Source organism: Triplophysa rosa, linkage group LG2 (genome assembly GCF_024868665.1).
Source record: "Triplophysa rosa linkage group LG2, Trosa_1v2, whole genome shotgun sequence".
NCBI classification, from domain to species: Eukaryota; Metazoa; Chordata; class Actinopteri; order Cypriniformes; family Nemacheilidae; genus Triplophysa; species Triplophysa rosa.
The window spans coordinates 33,753,419-33,769,066 of NC_079891.1; the positions used below are offsets into that span (position 1 = coordinate 33,753,419).

Below are 15,648 nucleotides of genomic sequence, written 5' to 3' on the forward strand. Positions count from 1 at the left end.
TCGTAGAAACAGCACAAGTCCCACATAGTTAGACAGATCACATGCTGAGGAATTTTGGCTCGTTTCTGAAAGCAATGACTGTCATGCACGTCCGAAATCTAGAAACTTCAGTAACATGTTGATCCATGCTGAATCGACTCGCGAACTGTCCCAAACGATTCAGTCCTTTTGCTGATGATGAACCGGTTCAAATATACGATTCACGAACCGAACAGGACTGCGCTTTCACCTCACCCCCTGTGGCGTTGTAAGTGTAGGAAGTGAAATTAGTATTGGGACTTTAATTTTGAATTGGTTGAAAAGTGTCGGAGAGCGGCGGGCTGGGCGAGATTGAGGAGAGACTACGGGCTGGAGAGAAGCTCCGCCTGGGGAGAGATCGCGGCGGTAATCAGTGCCTGGCCTATTGTTGTTCACGCCAGAAATGTTCAATAAAGTGAGTGTTATGAACATCCAACGTCTAGGCTGTGTCCTTGATTATTGTTCATCGCTGGAGACAGAACGAGCCAAGAACCCACGGAAATAGCGTCGGGTAAGAGTGGTTACACGCACATCACTGAACCCGCACGTTACATAAGTAACGTTAGTCAGTATATTCGAATTTGGTTAGATGAACATTGTCTTTTAATTTACTGTGTTTGCATACACGTTCAACATTTGTTATTTGGGAGGATTTTACGCATTATATAATCGTTGGCATGTTTAAAATCGCGCGCAAAACCCTGAATTGAGGCCCTGAATTACGTAAAGTTTTTCGGACAAGTTCAAGATGACTTGACAAAGAAGACAAGTGCTTGAATCACAACCGTCTCATCCACCATCTCTGTGATCATCACATATGTTTTAAACGACACGAGGTTGAGTGAGAACAGTTTAAATTACGTGTATGAAATAGTGATGTCCGGTTTGCGAACGAATCGTTCTTTTGAACCGGACCGGTTCTTCTAGGTGAGTCTTTGGGCGTTTTCACACCTGTGTATCGATTGCTTTGTTCCGAAACCGGGGGTTAAATCGCTACAATAATTAAATTTATTTTAGTTCGGTTCGCATTCGCAAGGCAATATTTACAAACAGACCAAACTTTGTTAATAAAAGTCACGTGCGAGTAAACTTTCATTCGATTGGTCAGAGTGCATCTGTTTATTTCCCGGCCGGTGACGGGAGTGATAATGAGCGTCAGCTGCGCGTTGTCTCGCATCTCTCACGGCGGAGCTCGGGAAGCATAAAAGGAGAAGGACGAGAGAGAACCAGGCCTGGATTTTATGTTATGTTTTATTGCGTTTGTGTGGCCGGCAGTCGACTGTGAGGGAGCTGTCAGCACTTTACTTTCGTTTTGTTGTTTGTTTATTTTATTAAAAGTTTGGTTTAACGTTCGCCGGTTTCCGCCTCCTTCCTTCCTTACTTTGAACATTGTTACAGGGAGCCATTAGCAAAACGATCCCTTTTGCGTCACGCAACTTTACATAATTACCCATCACACATTGTGATACAGTCTGGTTCGTTGGTCCGTTGGGTCGGATTCAAAAACAGTAATTAATCCACCAAAATTGGTTACTTCAGTTTTACTATAGTAAAACCGTTGTTAATTTCCAAAGAGTTTTGTTGTTTTTGTATCACATGATAAATACAAGAGAAGTTTTAGCTGCAGCGCCCACATGTAGGGAGGTAGGTCGGTCAACCCTGAAGACACGCTTCATCTTTTAGTTACAGATCCGCTGTGGCACTAGGGCTGTCATTATGAAATTTGACCGACGATTAATTGTCTAATAAATCATTGCGATTATGACGATTAATTGTCTGTTTTAGAGCTTTGACATTTAATTCTCATACATTTTTGATTCAGCGATTGAAACGACCATATTGTTCTGAATATAAGACTGTTTTTTTTTCTTGGAAATACATCGGAAAATATTGGTTCATCATATATTTAAGGTGTAGGCTTTTATCTGTCAATAATACAACCACCAAATACTTGTAAATTATGTAAATTGATCAGGAGTGAATTGAAGCCACCGTTAAAATGCTATCGGCCATATAAAAGCTTCTAGACTGTTTTTTTTCCACACAAGACTACAATAAAAGTTTACTTCTCTGTTAATGAAATTTTGGTAGACTGGTTTTCACACTGAGATTATTTTAAATAATATAAAATTGTACTGCAGGTTATTTTTATGGTATATGCTTTAGTTTTTATTGTGTTGTGGTGGTATATTTTACAAGTATTACCATGCTTTAGTTACAATAAATACACTAAAATATGTAATATGGAGGCACTATAGCTCCCCCCTAGTGTCTTCTATAGAGATGTGCAATAATTGCGATGATCTGAAACCATCGCGATGAGGCCAAACAATCGCGATGAGACGATTATTTAATAATCGTGACAGCCCTATGTGGCACTGCATGGAAAGGAGGCCAGAGAGATTGAAACGGAGAGATTAAAAGACAGCGAGATGCAGAAAGCAGCAAGTGAGAGAGAGAGAGAGAGAGAGAGAGAGAGGAAGGTGCCGGGCAACTTTCTGTCCAGGTTAGTAGTTGTCAGGCAGGTGTTGTGTAATATTCAGTTTCCATGAAAAACTGTTGCAGTGGGCGGGGTTAGTGTGAATATTCCTAGTTCGTCCCGTGGTGGGGGTGGCCTTTTGAACTACGAACAAGCGATGGAATAGAGTGTTATCTTCGGTTCTTCAGCTCTTTTTTGATGAATTATTTCGTTAAGGTAATACAGCCGAATGGTCATATGCCCCGTTTAGATGTATGTTATTCACATAATAGGCTAATTCAATTCAATTCAATTTTATTTATATAGCGCTTTTCACAATGTGCATTGTTCCAAAGCAGCTTTACAGGAGCAAATAAGAAAAAACAGAAAGGTAAAACACAGCACAGTGCATGGTGTTTATAGACCAAGCAAGATCATTATATTAAATAATATCTAATAAATAAATGAATAAATAAATGCAGTCTCCCGGTGAGCATGCCAACACTGCTCTGCTGTGGCGAGGAACCCAAACTCCAATGCTGAATAATGGAGAAAAAAAAACCTCGGGAGAAACCAGGCTCAGCCGGGAGGGCCAGATCTCCTCTGACGTGTCATAGCTGCACTCAGTGACCCCGACCAAAGCCACCGAGCAACGTCCACGAAGAACAGGGAGAGCCCACGAGCCGCGACCCAGGAAGCCCCACCCGCCGAAACCGTGCAGGTCCAACCCGGTCCCATTCCGTGATCAACAACAGACAACAGAGGAACAACCAGGGAAAAGTAGTAATGGCATAATTAACTTTATTCCTCTGTTGTCCGACATCGACCACAAAACAAGACCAACCAGACCAGATCCACACAGTCCCAACAAATGAAACTCCCCGAACCACAACCAACAAGCCCCTCCCACTCCCTACAACACCCACCCAGCAACCTCCAATCAAAGTCACTGAGTGCAGCCATAACTTCAAACTGCTGTCGTGTGATGTAAGTTTAGCATTATAAGCTAATGCTTATTGTTTTTCATGTGCTTTTATAAAAACGCTTTAATGCTTATTGTTTTTCAATAAGCTAATGCTTATTGTTTTTCATGTGCTTTTATAAAAACGCTTTCTCATGGCCATATGGCAATGTTTTTGCTGTGTAAGTGTAACCTGCGTGCCTACTTGCTGTGTGTTTTTTTTTTTGCTGCAGTGTAACTTTCACAACTTTTCGTAACTTTCATTGACTGCAATAAAACTCAGATGTCGTTATATGCATGTATAAATAAAGATTTGTTTCATGTTCTCTGGTGTTATTTTGTCACGTATTTTGTTAAGAGCCTTACAGCAATTCAAAAGAACAATGAGCAGCTGAGAGGTGTTGTTTGTGTGTTTTCCTGAGAGCTAAAAGGCAATTTAGGAGAAGAGAGACCAAAAGACAAAAAAGGACATTTTAAATGTAGTGCCCATTTGCCTTAATTAAACCCATACACAAAGAGTCAACGTTTCACATTTTATTAATGCATAAATGAATGATCCAACAATGCACATTGTAGGCGTTACCAGCATGCATGTTCTCTCTAGATGCACAAACACAAGATATAACAAAATAAAGTAAATAAACAAATAAAAACTTGGATGTATGTTTTGTTTAAAAACAACTTTTGCAAGAAACTGCTGCACACATCCTAAGTTCATGTTTTCTGTATGATTAGAAATATGTTTTACACAAATGTACAAACATACAGTATGTATACAAGTATGTTTAAAGCAAGTTGAAAAATACAAAAATGTCAAAGGGGTTATAACAATGATTAAAACAACAGCAGTCCAAACTTAAGAAAAAAACAAATATAATTGGGTTTGGCAATATGTTCCCTGCCCATCATTCCTTTACACTGAAAGAAACATATATTTAAACATTTACATAAGTAATTACAAATGTTCTTATTAACATGTTTCTATATGATTCTGTTAAGCAACATAAATGAGCTATGGTGTTGAGTTGGGTAATATTAAATAGTTATAAACAACAGCCTCTGATAAATAACCCTGCCAATCAACCAAAAAGTTTGGTGGCTGGATTATCTAAAAATTCATAAACTGCAGCCAATTACTCTGTCTGCCCTTCTACCTTACATTGGGATGCCCATATAATCCCCAGCTCCAGCTGGATAATAACCTCTCATATAGTGTGTTGTCAAGGTACCAAAATTTCAGGAGTCGGTACCAATACCAGTAAAATTCCACGGTTCTCGGTACCAATTTCGGTACCAAAGCAAAACACCAGTACATGCTAATTGAAACACAATTTTATTAATAAAGCTCATTGTTAATATAAATGTATAGAAAGCAATGCCATGTGTATACATGAAGTATACAAGTTAATTGTTGCTGAAACTGTTGTGTGCTCTCTGGGGTCTTTCATGCTGATGCACATCCTCCTCAGTCTGCTGCTGTAGAAGACAAATAGAATAAACTTCAGTAAATCAACTGACTGAACAAACATGCATATGCAATATTAAAACAAACCTCAGTTTTTATACTGCATTTACACAAGATTTCTTACATTAATGTAACTGTATATTAAAATAATAAATGCAACAGATATTTTTCTTTAGTTTAAATGTGGCTTTTTAAACCTTATAGAGTTACAGTATCTATCCAAGACATACACATTGCTAGTCATACAGTTAGTATGATAGTTTTCTAGCACATAGATTTCAGATAGGCCTATATAAAATAGGTACTGTAAACCCCATCCTGTCCTCCCATTTATTTTACTCCATTACAGTTATAAAAGCATTAAATGGTTAATAAGGACACTTGACTGGATTAGCATTGGCGCTAACAAATTAACACGCACACGGACGTTTATTTTAACGTAACCTTTAACTTAACATATGATACAACATTCATAATGCAAACGCGAACAGAATTTGAAACTTACCGCTTGAACTTGTTTACTTAAATCCGGATGCTTCCTCGTTTCACCACAAAACTCTGTTCGTTTTCTTCGTGATATGACTTTAATCTGAAGTATTTCTGCGCGCATCTCTTGTGGATCGGAGCCGCGCTTATCCGCTCATCACGTCTTATTGCGTCTATAAAAAGTTTCCGACTGACAACCTGTCAGACAGAGCATCAGTACCCGGTTGACCCGGTACGTCGGTGGTACCGGGTCTTATGAAAATTAGGTACCGACAACTTTTTTATTTTTAGGTACCGACTTGGACCGAAGTACCGGTACTTTTGACAACACTACTCTCATAGAATCAGAGGAGAGATTAAGCCCATCCCGAGGATACCTGTGACTGACAGATGCACAAGTTCTGGATGTGCACTGAATGTACTCCATTTAATTCTTTCCTGTTGTTTTTCTTCATGTAAAGCTGCTTTTAAACTTTGCAACATTGTAATGCGTTTTATAAATAAACTTGAATAGAATGGATTTTTTTGTATTGTCTATGCATTCTGGTATACATACAATGTGTAATGCATTGTTGCATGTATTTATGAATGAATAAAAAACGTGAAACGTTTACTCTGTGTGTGTGTGTGTGTGTGTGTAATAGAAGCAAAGCTATTTAATGGGCAATATATAAACAATTATAAACAACACCTCAAGGCTCTTGACATCAATGCTCTTGACAAAAAAACATCATATAACAACAAGTATCATCCACGTAAGCTACACAGCAAAAATGGCCATGAGAAAGCGTTTTTATAAAAGCACATGCAAAACGATAAGCATTTTAGTCTATTATGTGAATAACATAAACAGTTGTACATCTAAACGGGGCATTCGACCATTCGGTTGTATTACCTTAACGAAATAATCAAAAAAGAGCTGAAGAACAGACGACAACACTATTCCATTTGCTTGTTCGTAGTTCAAAAGGCCACGCCCACCGCAGAACAAACTATGAATATACACACTAACCCCGCCCACTGCAACAGTTTTTCATGGAAACTGAATATTACACAACACCGGTCTCTGACTGAGGCTTAGAGTTGTGACAGTGATGGGAATAGTATGTTTTATTCAGAAGGATGAAACCGCATGTGGAGCTGGAAGACCTCTCAGTGCTTCTGAGTTCTTGTCATTTGCCGGGGGTTCAATTAAGTATCTCGGTGACGTGAGGAGAGAGCAAAAGAGGCCCGAGAACGGAAGGAAGCCGCTGACGGAGCAAGCGCGAGGAACCGGGAGGTTAGGAAGGCCGGTGATGATTTAATTTCCCTCATTTGCTGAACGGAAGCACTTGGTCTCCGTTTCTCAAAAAAAAATTAACCCCCCCCCGACATTTATAAATTGTTTCTCTTTTTTATTTAAATCAATTTATTTTCAGATTTATCAGCGCTCAAAGACATTCTTTGCCTGATAGAATGCAGACATTTCTTACAGCCGTTTACATTACAAATCTCATTTTCAAAGCGCTTGGCTTGTTTAATGTTTGTAGGTCTCTCGTGACAGTTTTATAAATCTGATATTGAGCCTGTGCTTCGATTTTCTATTTGCAGCCGGTGAGGAAAGTCATTAAACGGCTCTGTTAATCGATGTGAAAAAATCTCGGGAGCAACGCAGAGCAGCTTGTCAAATGAGCGACGTGTTTTACAGAAAGCCAAGATGCATCCAAAACCGCCCGCTGTTTGTACGTTTTATTGTCCTGTTTTCTCCTTTTTTTAAAATGATTTAAAGTTTCTTTCATAAATGACAGTGGATGGTCTGCTGTTGTTACGGTCATCAGTGTGTTCGTATGTTTGATCTCTAGGATAACTCTTCTGTGATTGACAGGTTCACTTCTTGTCCTCCTACACATCCTCGCTCTGTACTTCTTTCAGCACCACCGCCCCTTCGGAATAGTGTTCTTCGCACTGCGGAACCGAGGGGAAATTATTGAATCCGAGGAAGTTTCGATGCATCACAGCTAGCCCGAATTCATCTGCATTCCAGCTGTACGTCAGTCGCCCTCCTCCCATTTATTATACTGTTAAAGAGAACGTGGCTGCCAGGAGGACGACGTTTGCAAAATATCATTGATTTTTCTGTCTTTATCTCTCTGCGTACTCAAAGTTTCACACTTCAAGAGCATGCGTTTATAGTGTCACGCATAAACGAGCAATGCAAAACACTTGATCTCCTTGTAAATTCTCGAGGGGACGTGTGCATCAGCGTTTGGCCGTTTTGTGAGAGAATATGTGATCTCATTGCTGTTTAGGAGGAACAATTGAAAGATGTGATTAAGAAGACATATTAGGGGATATCTGAGATGACGAGAACGGCTCTGCACGGGGTGATTATCAGAGAATAAAAATCTGTTTCTCGCACAAAGCTTTAGATTGTATGACTCCAGAAGACCGGAACATGCGTCACAAGTCATATGGGCCACAAAATTAACTTTCACTGTTTGGGAAAATGAATTAAATATCACATTCTTTTTTTCACAGAAGACAACTGATTTGGAACAACATGAGGGTGAGTACATGACGAGAGAAATGCGTTTTATATATTAAATACTGTAGATGCACAAACGTGTAGACTAACGTAGCCTATAGTGTATAATGCTTTTTGTGACATCTTGGCAGTTTCTTGTCACTTTTATGTCACACATTATGTACAGTATTCTAGATTGTTTATTTCATCTAACTAATGTCTCAGTTTTGTTAATGTCTATGTGCAGGTGTCGTGAACTTGAGGTAAACTATAACAGACCTCCGGTTGGATCTGCGCGTGCGAATGCAAGTTACAGTTCTGACTGCTGCCCCCTGCTGGCAGGTAATGATCATTTCATTAATCGTCTCTAAATCTGAGAAATGAATGAACTTGGCATTTGTGTAGTGACGTTTCACAAACTGGCCCACAAAGTGTCCACACACTTGAGTCTTTACTGTGTATATTTGCATAGAAATAGACGGTGAGATTGACTAAGATCGATAGGCAAACCTGCAGGTGCGTAACGCTTCAGTGATGCGTTGGTGCAGAATAAAGACTTTCTAACTGACAGGTGAATTCATCTACAGCGCCGATGCCTTATTCTCGCTTTAATATGGAGGGTCATTGAATTCCTTCGAGAGATGAAAACGCAAACAAATGCTGAGCTTTCTCTGCTAGAAATACACATTCAGCGATAAATATGTAAAGTCTTGCATTTCTTCTCATTTATTTTTATTTTGTTTATGCATGCGTGTCCGTATTCCCTCCGCTTTATTTTCAGATTTGAAGCGTCTCATAATCAATTTGTAAGAAGGCGGAAGTACAGGATAGATTTATTTTACATGAGCAGCAAAATGCTTAGAGACCGTGAGATGTGCCAGACAGGTATAGCTTCACGACTGTGGGAGAGAGAACTTAAACGAAGACGCATGTACCTGTCACTTTATATTTGCTCTCTGTGTTCTGCTGTGAAAACGAGCGCCTCTCCTGGAAATGAAGGTGTCCTGTGAAAGTTTGTGACAGGCAGGGGCGGACTGGCCATCTTAGCCGCTCAGACGCAACCCATACAACCCCCCCCCCCCCCGACTTAACCATGGATCCCCGGGCGACAGACTCGATGCATATTATATTTATGCATTTGCTTATCTCATACTTTCATCACTGCCTCGTAAGATGTAAATTCGAGATATTGCCGCATGTCGAAGACAATCCCAGACAATCCCAGAATCCCCACCGTGCACAATAAATTGTAAGTTGTGAGTCGATTCTCTCTTTGTGTGGTGAGCAGCAGTCCGTTTTAAATCACTCAATTATAAGGTTCAGGTTCGGTTTTGCCTGTGAATTTCGTTTTCTGACCAGACGTGTACAGTATTATGGCTTTTATCATTGCTGCAGGGAAAAGTTAAGCAATACGGTGTGTGATGCCTCGCTGTATTTTTAATTTAGTCATACTGTTTGTGCGTGTGGAAAAACACCCCTTAAATTCACTGGAACATTATATTGTTCATGTCCCTGTACTGTAAAAATCCTTTTCTGCCTTAAATTTATATGTACAATAAACTTGGCTTCACAAGTTATTTCAAGTTTTGTACATTACTTCAACTCGTCAAAATAAGCCATTTGTAATTGTTTTTATAAGTTGATTGTACTTAAAAATTTAAGGCAGCAAAAAATGTTTTGCTGAGTAGCGTAAAGCAAGAAATTGGCTTCTATAGACGATTTCAAAGCAATGACATAAACAAACATACTGCGCATGCACGCTTTTGTGTCCCAAACTTAACTTCTGCTGCACATCCGCAAAGTATAGCGTCCCTGCAGATTATTTCTTAAAACAAGCAAAAGAAATAACAAGTAAATTAGGTTAGCTTGCAAGTTAAAAGTTTTGGGTTACCAGTAGAAGTTACTTGCCTAAACTTAAATGTGACAAGTCGCACGACCAATTCAACAAATTGTTTATTTAATAACAATAATATGCAAAATTACAAATTAATTTACAAATTAAATCACTTTTATTTATAGACGTTTCATCGGACGCACGCACCTGACCCAAAGTTAACTTTCAGTCTTGTGTTTGGTTAAAATATAGCAATTTATTTTATATTTTATTTATATTAACATTATTTTACATTAATATTTTATTGTCTATTAATAATTTAAATTAACAACAGTTATTAAATCTTTGCCGAGGTCTACCGGAAATGAACTTTGGGCCGCGTTACGTTTCTTTATGTTGTTGCAGCTGAAACCGTCTATAGATCACTTTATACGATACAGATATTGATGAACAGGTGAGAAGCATGAATTTTCCTCATGGCTTGAACGCTGTAATGACCTTCAAATGTTCATTTATGTCAACATTTTTCTTGACTAATCCTTGTTGTTGTGTGTGTGTGTCATGATTTCACACTGTATACATTTAACCCTGGGTTAATGTTTGTATTTACATTATTTATGAGATCAATATAATCGATCGGGGAGTAGTGTGTATAATTGCACATTAATGGGGTGGATAACATTGATAAATACACCTCGCGATAGGCACAGGATGTTTTAATAACTGCTTGTTCATTTGTAGAATCGAGTCTCTGGTATAAAAGCAGTCCTGACCTCTTTTTTGACATTACACATGCTTTGTGTGGTATTAAAAGCAGGTTTGGAGATACGTTGGGGTGAGGCTAGAACAATCGGTTTGAGTGTCTGATGAACCCATACGACCTGAAATCTCTGTCATTTCTGGAGAGTCTGTAATTCTCAGTCTGTTAAGCATTAATGTAATGTGTGACATTTATATATATATTTTTGTTCCCCATTTCACCCGGGTAGTTTTCATATAAATGCATTCGTATGTATTTATAATTTAATAACTTTGCTTCCCTTCAGCAGCCTAAAAGACCCAGAGGAAAAGAACTTCGTATTTCCGTATGCAGCATTCATTTGTATTCCAGCTACAGATGCGGACTGAATTGAATAAATGCGTCTGTCTATATTGCTCTTTTCAAATGTTAAGAGCGGAGTAAAGCACTCCAAGCCGACTTTAAAGGATTATTCTAGGAGAATTGGTTTGGAGACGGCCTGTTTGAATGTGTCTGGTAGAAGAGCGACATACACTTTCTGTCTGTCTGAGAGTCTCTGACAGTCACTCAATCTTTCCCAAAGATTGGACTTCGACATGATGTGAGCATGGAAGTTTTAAGCCCGGGGTTAGTTGTCACATGTCAGGATGCATAAACGCATCCAGCACAGCTCCTCAGGTTCAACAAGTTTACTTTCTGAAGGTTTGTGTGTTTATTTCTGCATGTTTTCTAGGCAGCACAAACAGCATATCATTTGTATTGCGACCTTTTTTTTACCATTGTTTCTGTAAATTATTTCAATTGAATTAGTTTAGATGTGTTCTCAAGGTCAGTGAATATGGTTATTTATCAGATCAATATTAAATACAGACACAGAAGCTGTAAATATTGTACTTGATATTGTAATATCTTAACACGGTGCTTTGATATTTTGTCACATGCACAAGCTATCAGTAATGATGTGTACATTGAAATGCTTAATTTGATGCTCAGACTGTACAATATAAAGAGTAAAAATTTTAGGATATTATTTACAGTTATTATTGTTATATTGTTATAAGAGTGGTGCGAGGGCAGATGCTTCTTGTTAATGTTGAAACGTGCACAAAAGTCAATGTGCTAGTTTGTGAGATAGCAAAGTTTGCAGGTAAAGTGAAAATTCTGCCTGTAAACTGTGAAAAAGTGCAATTTGACTTTGAATGTGTACGTGTCTCAGCATTGCTCCAGGTCTGTGATATTCTCTCATCATGCTCTCTGTGGCTCGGTTTAATATGGTTGATGTTAATATTTAGAATTAGAGATCTGTTTGGTATAAAGTAATATTGATTTTTGTATTATAGTAAGCTTATAGTGAATGTTTGGAGAAGCTGGAAGTGTTAGATTATTATTTTTTCAGAGCGGAATTTGATTTATTTCATATTTTATTTGTGAGGTTTTATGTTTGTGCTCATGTCTTTGCCTGTGTTTAATATGTGCTTTGAGAGGTAAAACTCACAGAATGCCTGCAGTAACCAGGTGGGGGTGTTATAGTCCAGATGTTGAGTAATTCAGCTCTGTTTTAACAGACAAACTGATGGTTCTTATCTCTGTTACACTGTCACCCAAACAGCATTTGAAAACAACAAGAGAAATCAAGACAGTTTGATGCAAAACATTTCACTCGCTTTGGTTTTGGTTTTGTTTGCTTTAAAGATTTGATGGCAAGCTGACTTTATACATGCACCAAAAAGCACACTGGCAACAGTTTTAGATACAGGAAAGTTAATTTTGAAAGCTTATAATTTGCTGTCTGTAACAATTTACAAAAAGATTTAATGCATTGACATTTAGGTAATGCAGTGAAATAATAATTAAAGGTTCTGTGTGTAATATCTTTGGAGGCTCTAGTGACAGAAATGCAATATAATATCAGAATAAGAAAGAGTGTGCTTGGACACACAAGGAATTTGTCTTCGTGACAGAAGCTTCCAGTGCACATACAGGTTAAAAAGTGACAAGGCACAGGTAACAAAACGTACACATTTTTATTATACACAACTATGTGTTAATCACATTGCATAATGAAGCGTTATGTTTTTATTATCTTAGGATGAGCTTTTTTTTTATCTACACATACACCGCGGGTCCCTTTGCATGGAATTCGCCATGTTGTTTCTACAGTAGCCCTAAATGGACAAACTGCTCTACAGAGCACGTTTCGTAAAATACGTTATCTCCGCGAAGACGTGACGACATCTTAGTCCTGTGTCAGCCACCGTAGTGCTTCGATAGGGAGGGGGAGGTGTGGAGTGAGTGTTTGGTTGCAATTCGCAATCTCACCACTAGATGCCGCTAAAATCTCACATGTCATTTAATAGAATTTTATGATATAGAACCTTTTTATATATTTCAAATTGTATATTTATAATAGTATCGATAAATAGTATATTTATAAGTTAAACTTATAAACTAAACATTGTGGTTTGTTCTTAAAACCAAATTTATTTATTATTGCAACTGAATTAAACCTTATTGTAAAGTGTTAAATTGTTGTCTAATGCATTGACATTCACACTTTCATATCCAGTTTCAAAAACATTTTAGGGCCACTATGTATGTTATGTAAATGGTGTTTTAGAATAGACGATGATGATTCCAATCATGGAAATAGCAAATCTATTGTTTTACAATTTGTGTCTCAGGAGATCTCAGTATCATTTAGCAGACTACTGTGTACTCCATACTATACTCTAACAGTTGTCTCATTTGTGTCTATTTCTATAAGGAATTTTAGGAGAAATCTGAGATTAACATTAATAAGAAGTCCATGTGAAAGAGCTTGATATGTGTAGTATTATCATAAAGCATTGGTTCGTGTTCTACACTCTTTAGTACACAGAATGGAAGATGCAGCAGAGACCAAACATGGCTCTGTTTCTCTCTGCCATGTGTTCTCCACAAATGTTTTTGTAATTTACAGCCATTGGAATGCTCGTGAAGCTGCGTGGAAAGCGGTTCCAGTCATAGGCGTCCTGAGAGGACTGACTGTTCCGTCTCTCTGTGCCAGGACGCCTGCTTCTGAAACCGGAGAGATGGGCTTTCTGAACGGAGTATCCAGGTAACAGCTTCATGGGAAACACATAACAAAAGCAATGAAATGTTAATTGATGTGAAGGGCCGTCTCTGCTATAACTTTCTATTTAAAGCAGGATTCCATAGATCTTCATAAGCTTCATCTGTGATCCGTAATGATTTTCCTAAACCAGAGCTGACGAATAATGTGATGCCATGGTAAAATGTTCTTTCCCTTTTATAAATCACAAGTGGTTTTTCTCAACCTGGATTATCCAGCAGTTTTCTTTTAAATGACGTGACTTACTAAATACGGCAGACACTTCTTGGATGTGTTACCCAAACATTGGCGCACCACAGACTGTTTGAGGCCGAGAAGAAAATATGCTTATTCAACGGATCGTACAGTTTAATCTCCATAGATTCTGCCGCTTTTGTTATGTAAATGTTTTGGTTGTTTGTGTCTAAGCAGATGTGCGAAAAGTTTATAAAGTTGGCTGTCTTAGTTTTTATGCAGCGCGGAGGAGCACAGACAGACCCAGAAGTTTCTCTTTCAGAGCTCAGGAGATTTGTTTTGAGTTCTCTGTTGTGTTTTATATACTGTAAGTATCAACTAAGTCTAAAATTGTTTAGGAGAAATAAAAACGGAAACAAATGAGGGTAATTGTTGAAATCCATGAGAAGTATGGAGGTATACAATTAATTTAGATTGTATGATTTGGGTCAGTTTGATGAGAAATGTTTGAGTTCATACTGAGATCTTCAATAACACTGACTTTTGATCGCAGACTTGACAAATCTGAGCTCAGTTTGACACATTCTCCTCCAGTTTTAGACGAGATGTCAACAGAGACATTTGCTAGATTTCTGACCCTTTTCTTTCAGGAGAAATATCTGAGACGCAAATGAGACTCGAGCAAAAGTGTCCATCTTTTCATAGAAGTAATTGAGATAAATAGATCTCAGTGCTTTTTCCTTTTTTTTGAGACTTTGCAGACATCCGGATGAACCCAGGGCATGATGGGATGGCAGCTCTGAGAAACACACGTAAATGGGAAAGAGAAATGCACGCTTCTCTGCCATCTCATAATGAGCGGAAATATAGAGAGGGTGAGTTTACAACATCTGACTCACATTTGACACACCTGCTGGTAATAATTTCAGCTCAGACGAATGAGGGATGCTGTCAGTCTTTAGAAAACCGCGTGCAGAACGTGCATTTGTCACGGAAGATAAAAGATTGTGTCTCCTGGGTACCATGATGCCGTCCATCCTAACCATGGGTTGTAGAAACCCAGCATATTTTACCCAGCCATGGGTCGAAACAACCCAACATATTTGTAGGGTTGCAATTCACAATCTCGCCACTAGATGCTGCTAAAATTTCCACGTTGCTCCTTTATATTGCAGCGTTTATTGTAGCGTTGTCACGGTACCAAAATGTCAGTAGTCTGTACCAATACCAGTACGATTCCACGGTACAGATGCAATATTAGAACAAACCTCAGTTTTAATACTGCATTTACACAAGATTACTTACATAAAGGTAACTGTGTATTAAAATATTAAATGCAACAGGTAGATTTTTCTTTGGTTAGACTTAAATTTGGCATTTTAAACCAAATAGAATTGAATATTCTAGAATACATATTTTCTGACTTAATGATATTAACAACAGACACATGACATTGCTAGTCATACATTCTAGCACATAGATTTCGGATGTATAAAATAGGTGCTGTAAACCCCATCCTGTCCTCCCATTTATTTTACCCCATTACAGTTATAAAAGCATTAAATGGTTAATAAGGACACTTGACTGGATTAGCATTGGCGCTAACAAATTAACACGCACACGGACGTTTATTTTAACTTAACCTTTAACTTAACATATGCTACCCCTGTTGAAAAAAACAGCATATGCTGGTTTGGTATGTTTTGATGCTGGTTTGCTGGTTTGTGCTGGTTTAAGATGGTCATGTGCTGGTTTAAGCTGGTCGTGTGCTGGTTTAAGATGGTCGTGTGTTGGTTTAAGATGGTCATGTGTTGGTTTAAGATGGTCATGTGCTGGTTTAAGATGGTCATGTGCTGGTTTAAGATGGTCGTGTGCTGGTTTAAGATGGTCGTGTGCTG

General features: G+C 38.3%; 1 protein-coding gene across 1 annotated transcript in view; it reads left to right on the top strand.

Annotated features, from left to right (window-relative positions):
* Positions 1–7,671: 7,671 nt before the first annotated feature.
* The window catches only part of tnca (tenascin Ca), a 71,633-nt gene continuing 63,656 nt past the window's right edge, over positions 7,672–15,648 (top strand). Inside the window, exons 1-5 of the mRNA XM_057349859.1 lie at positions 7,672–7,751; positions 7,906–7,933; positions 8,139–8,233; positions 13,424–13,561; positions 14,503–14,625. The gene's annotated coding sequence lies outside the window, so the exon portion shown is untranslated. The remainder of the gene's footprint in view (positions 7,752–7,905; positions 7,934–8,138; positions 8,234–13,423; positions 13,562–14,502; positions 14,626–15,648) is intronic.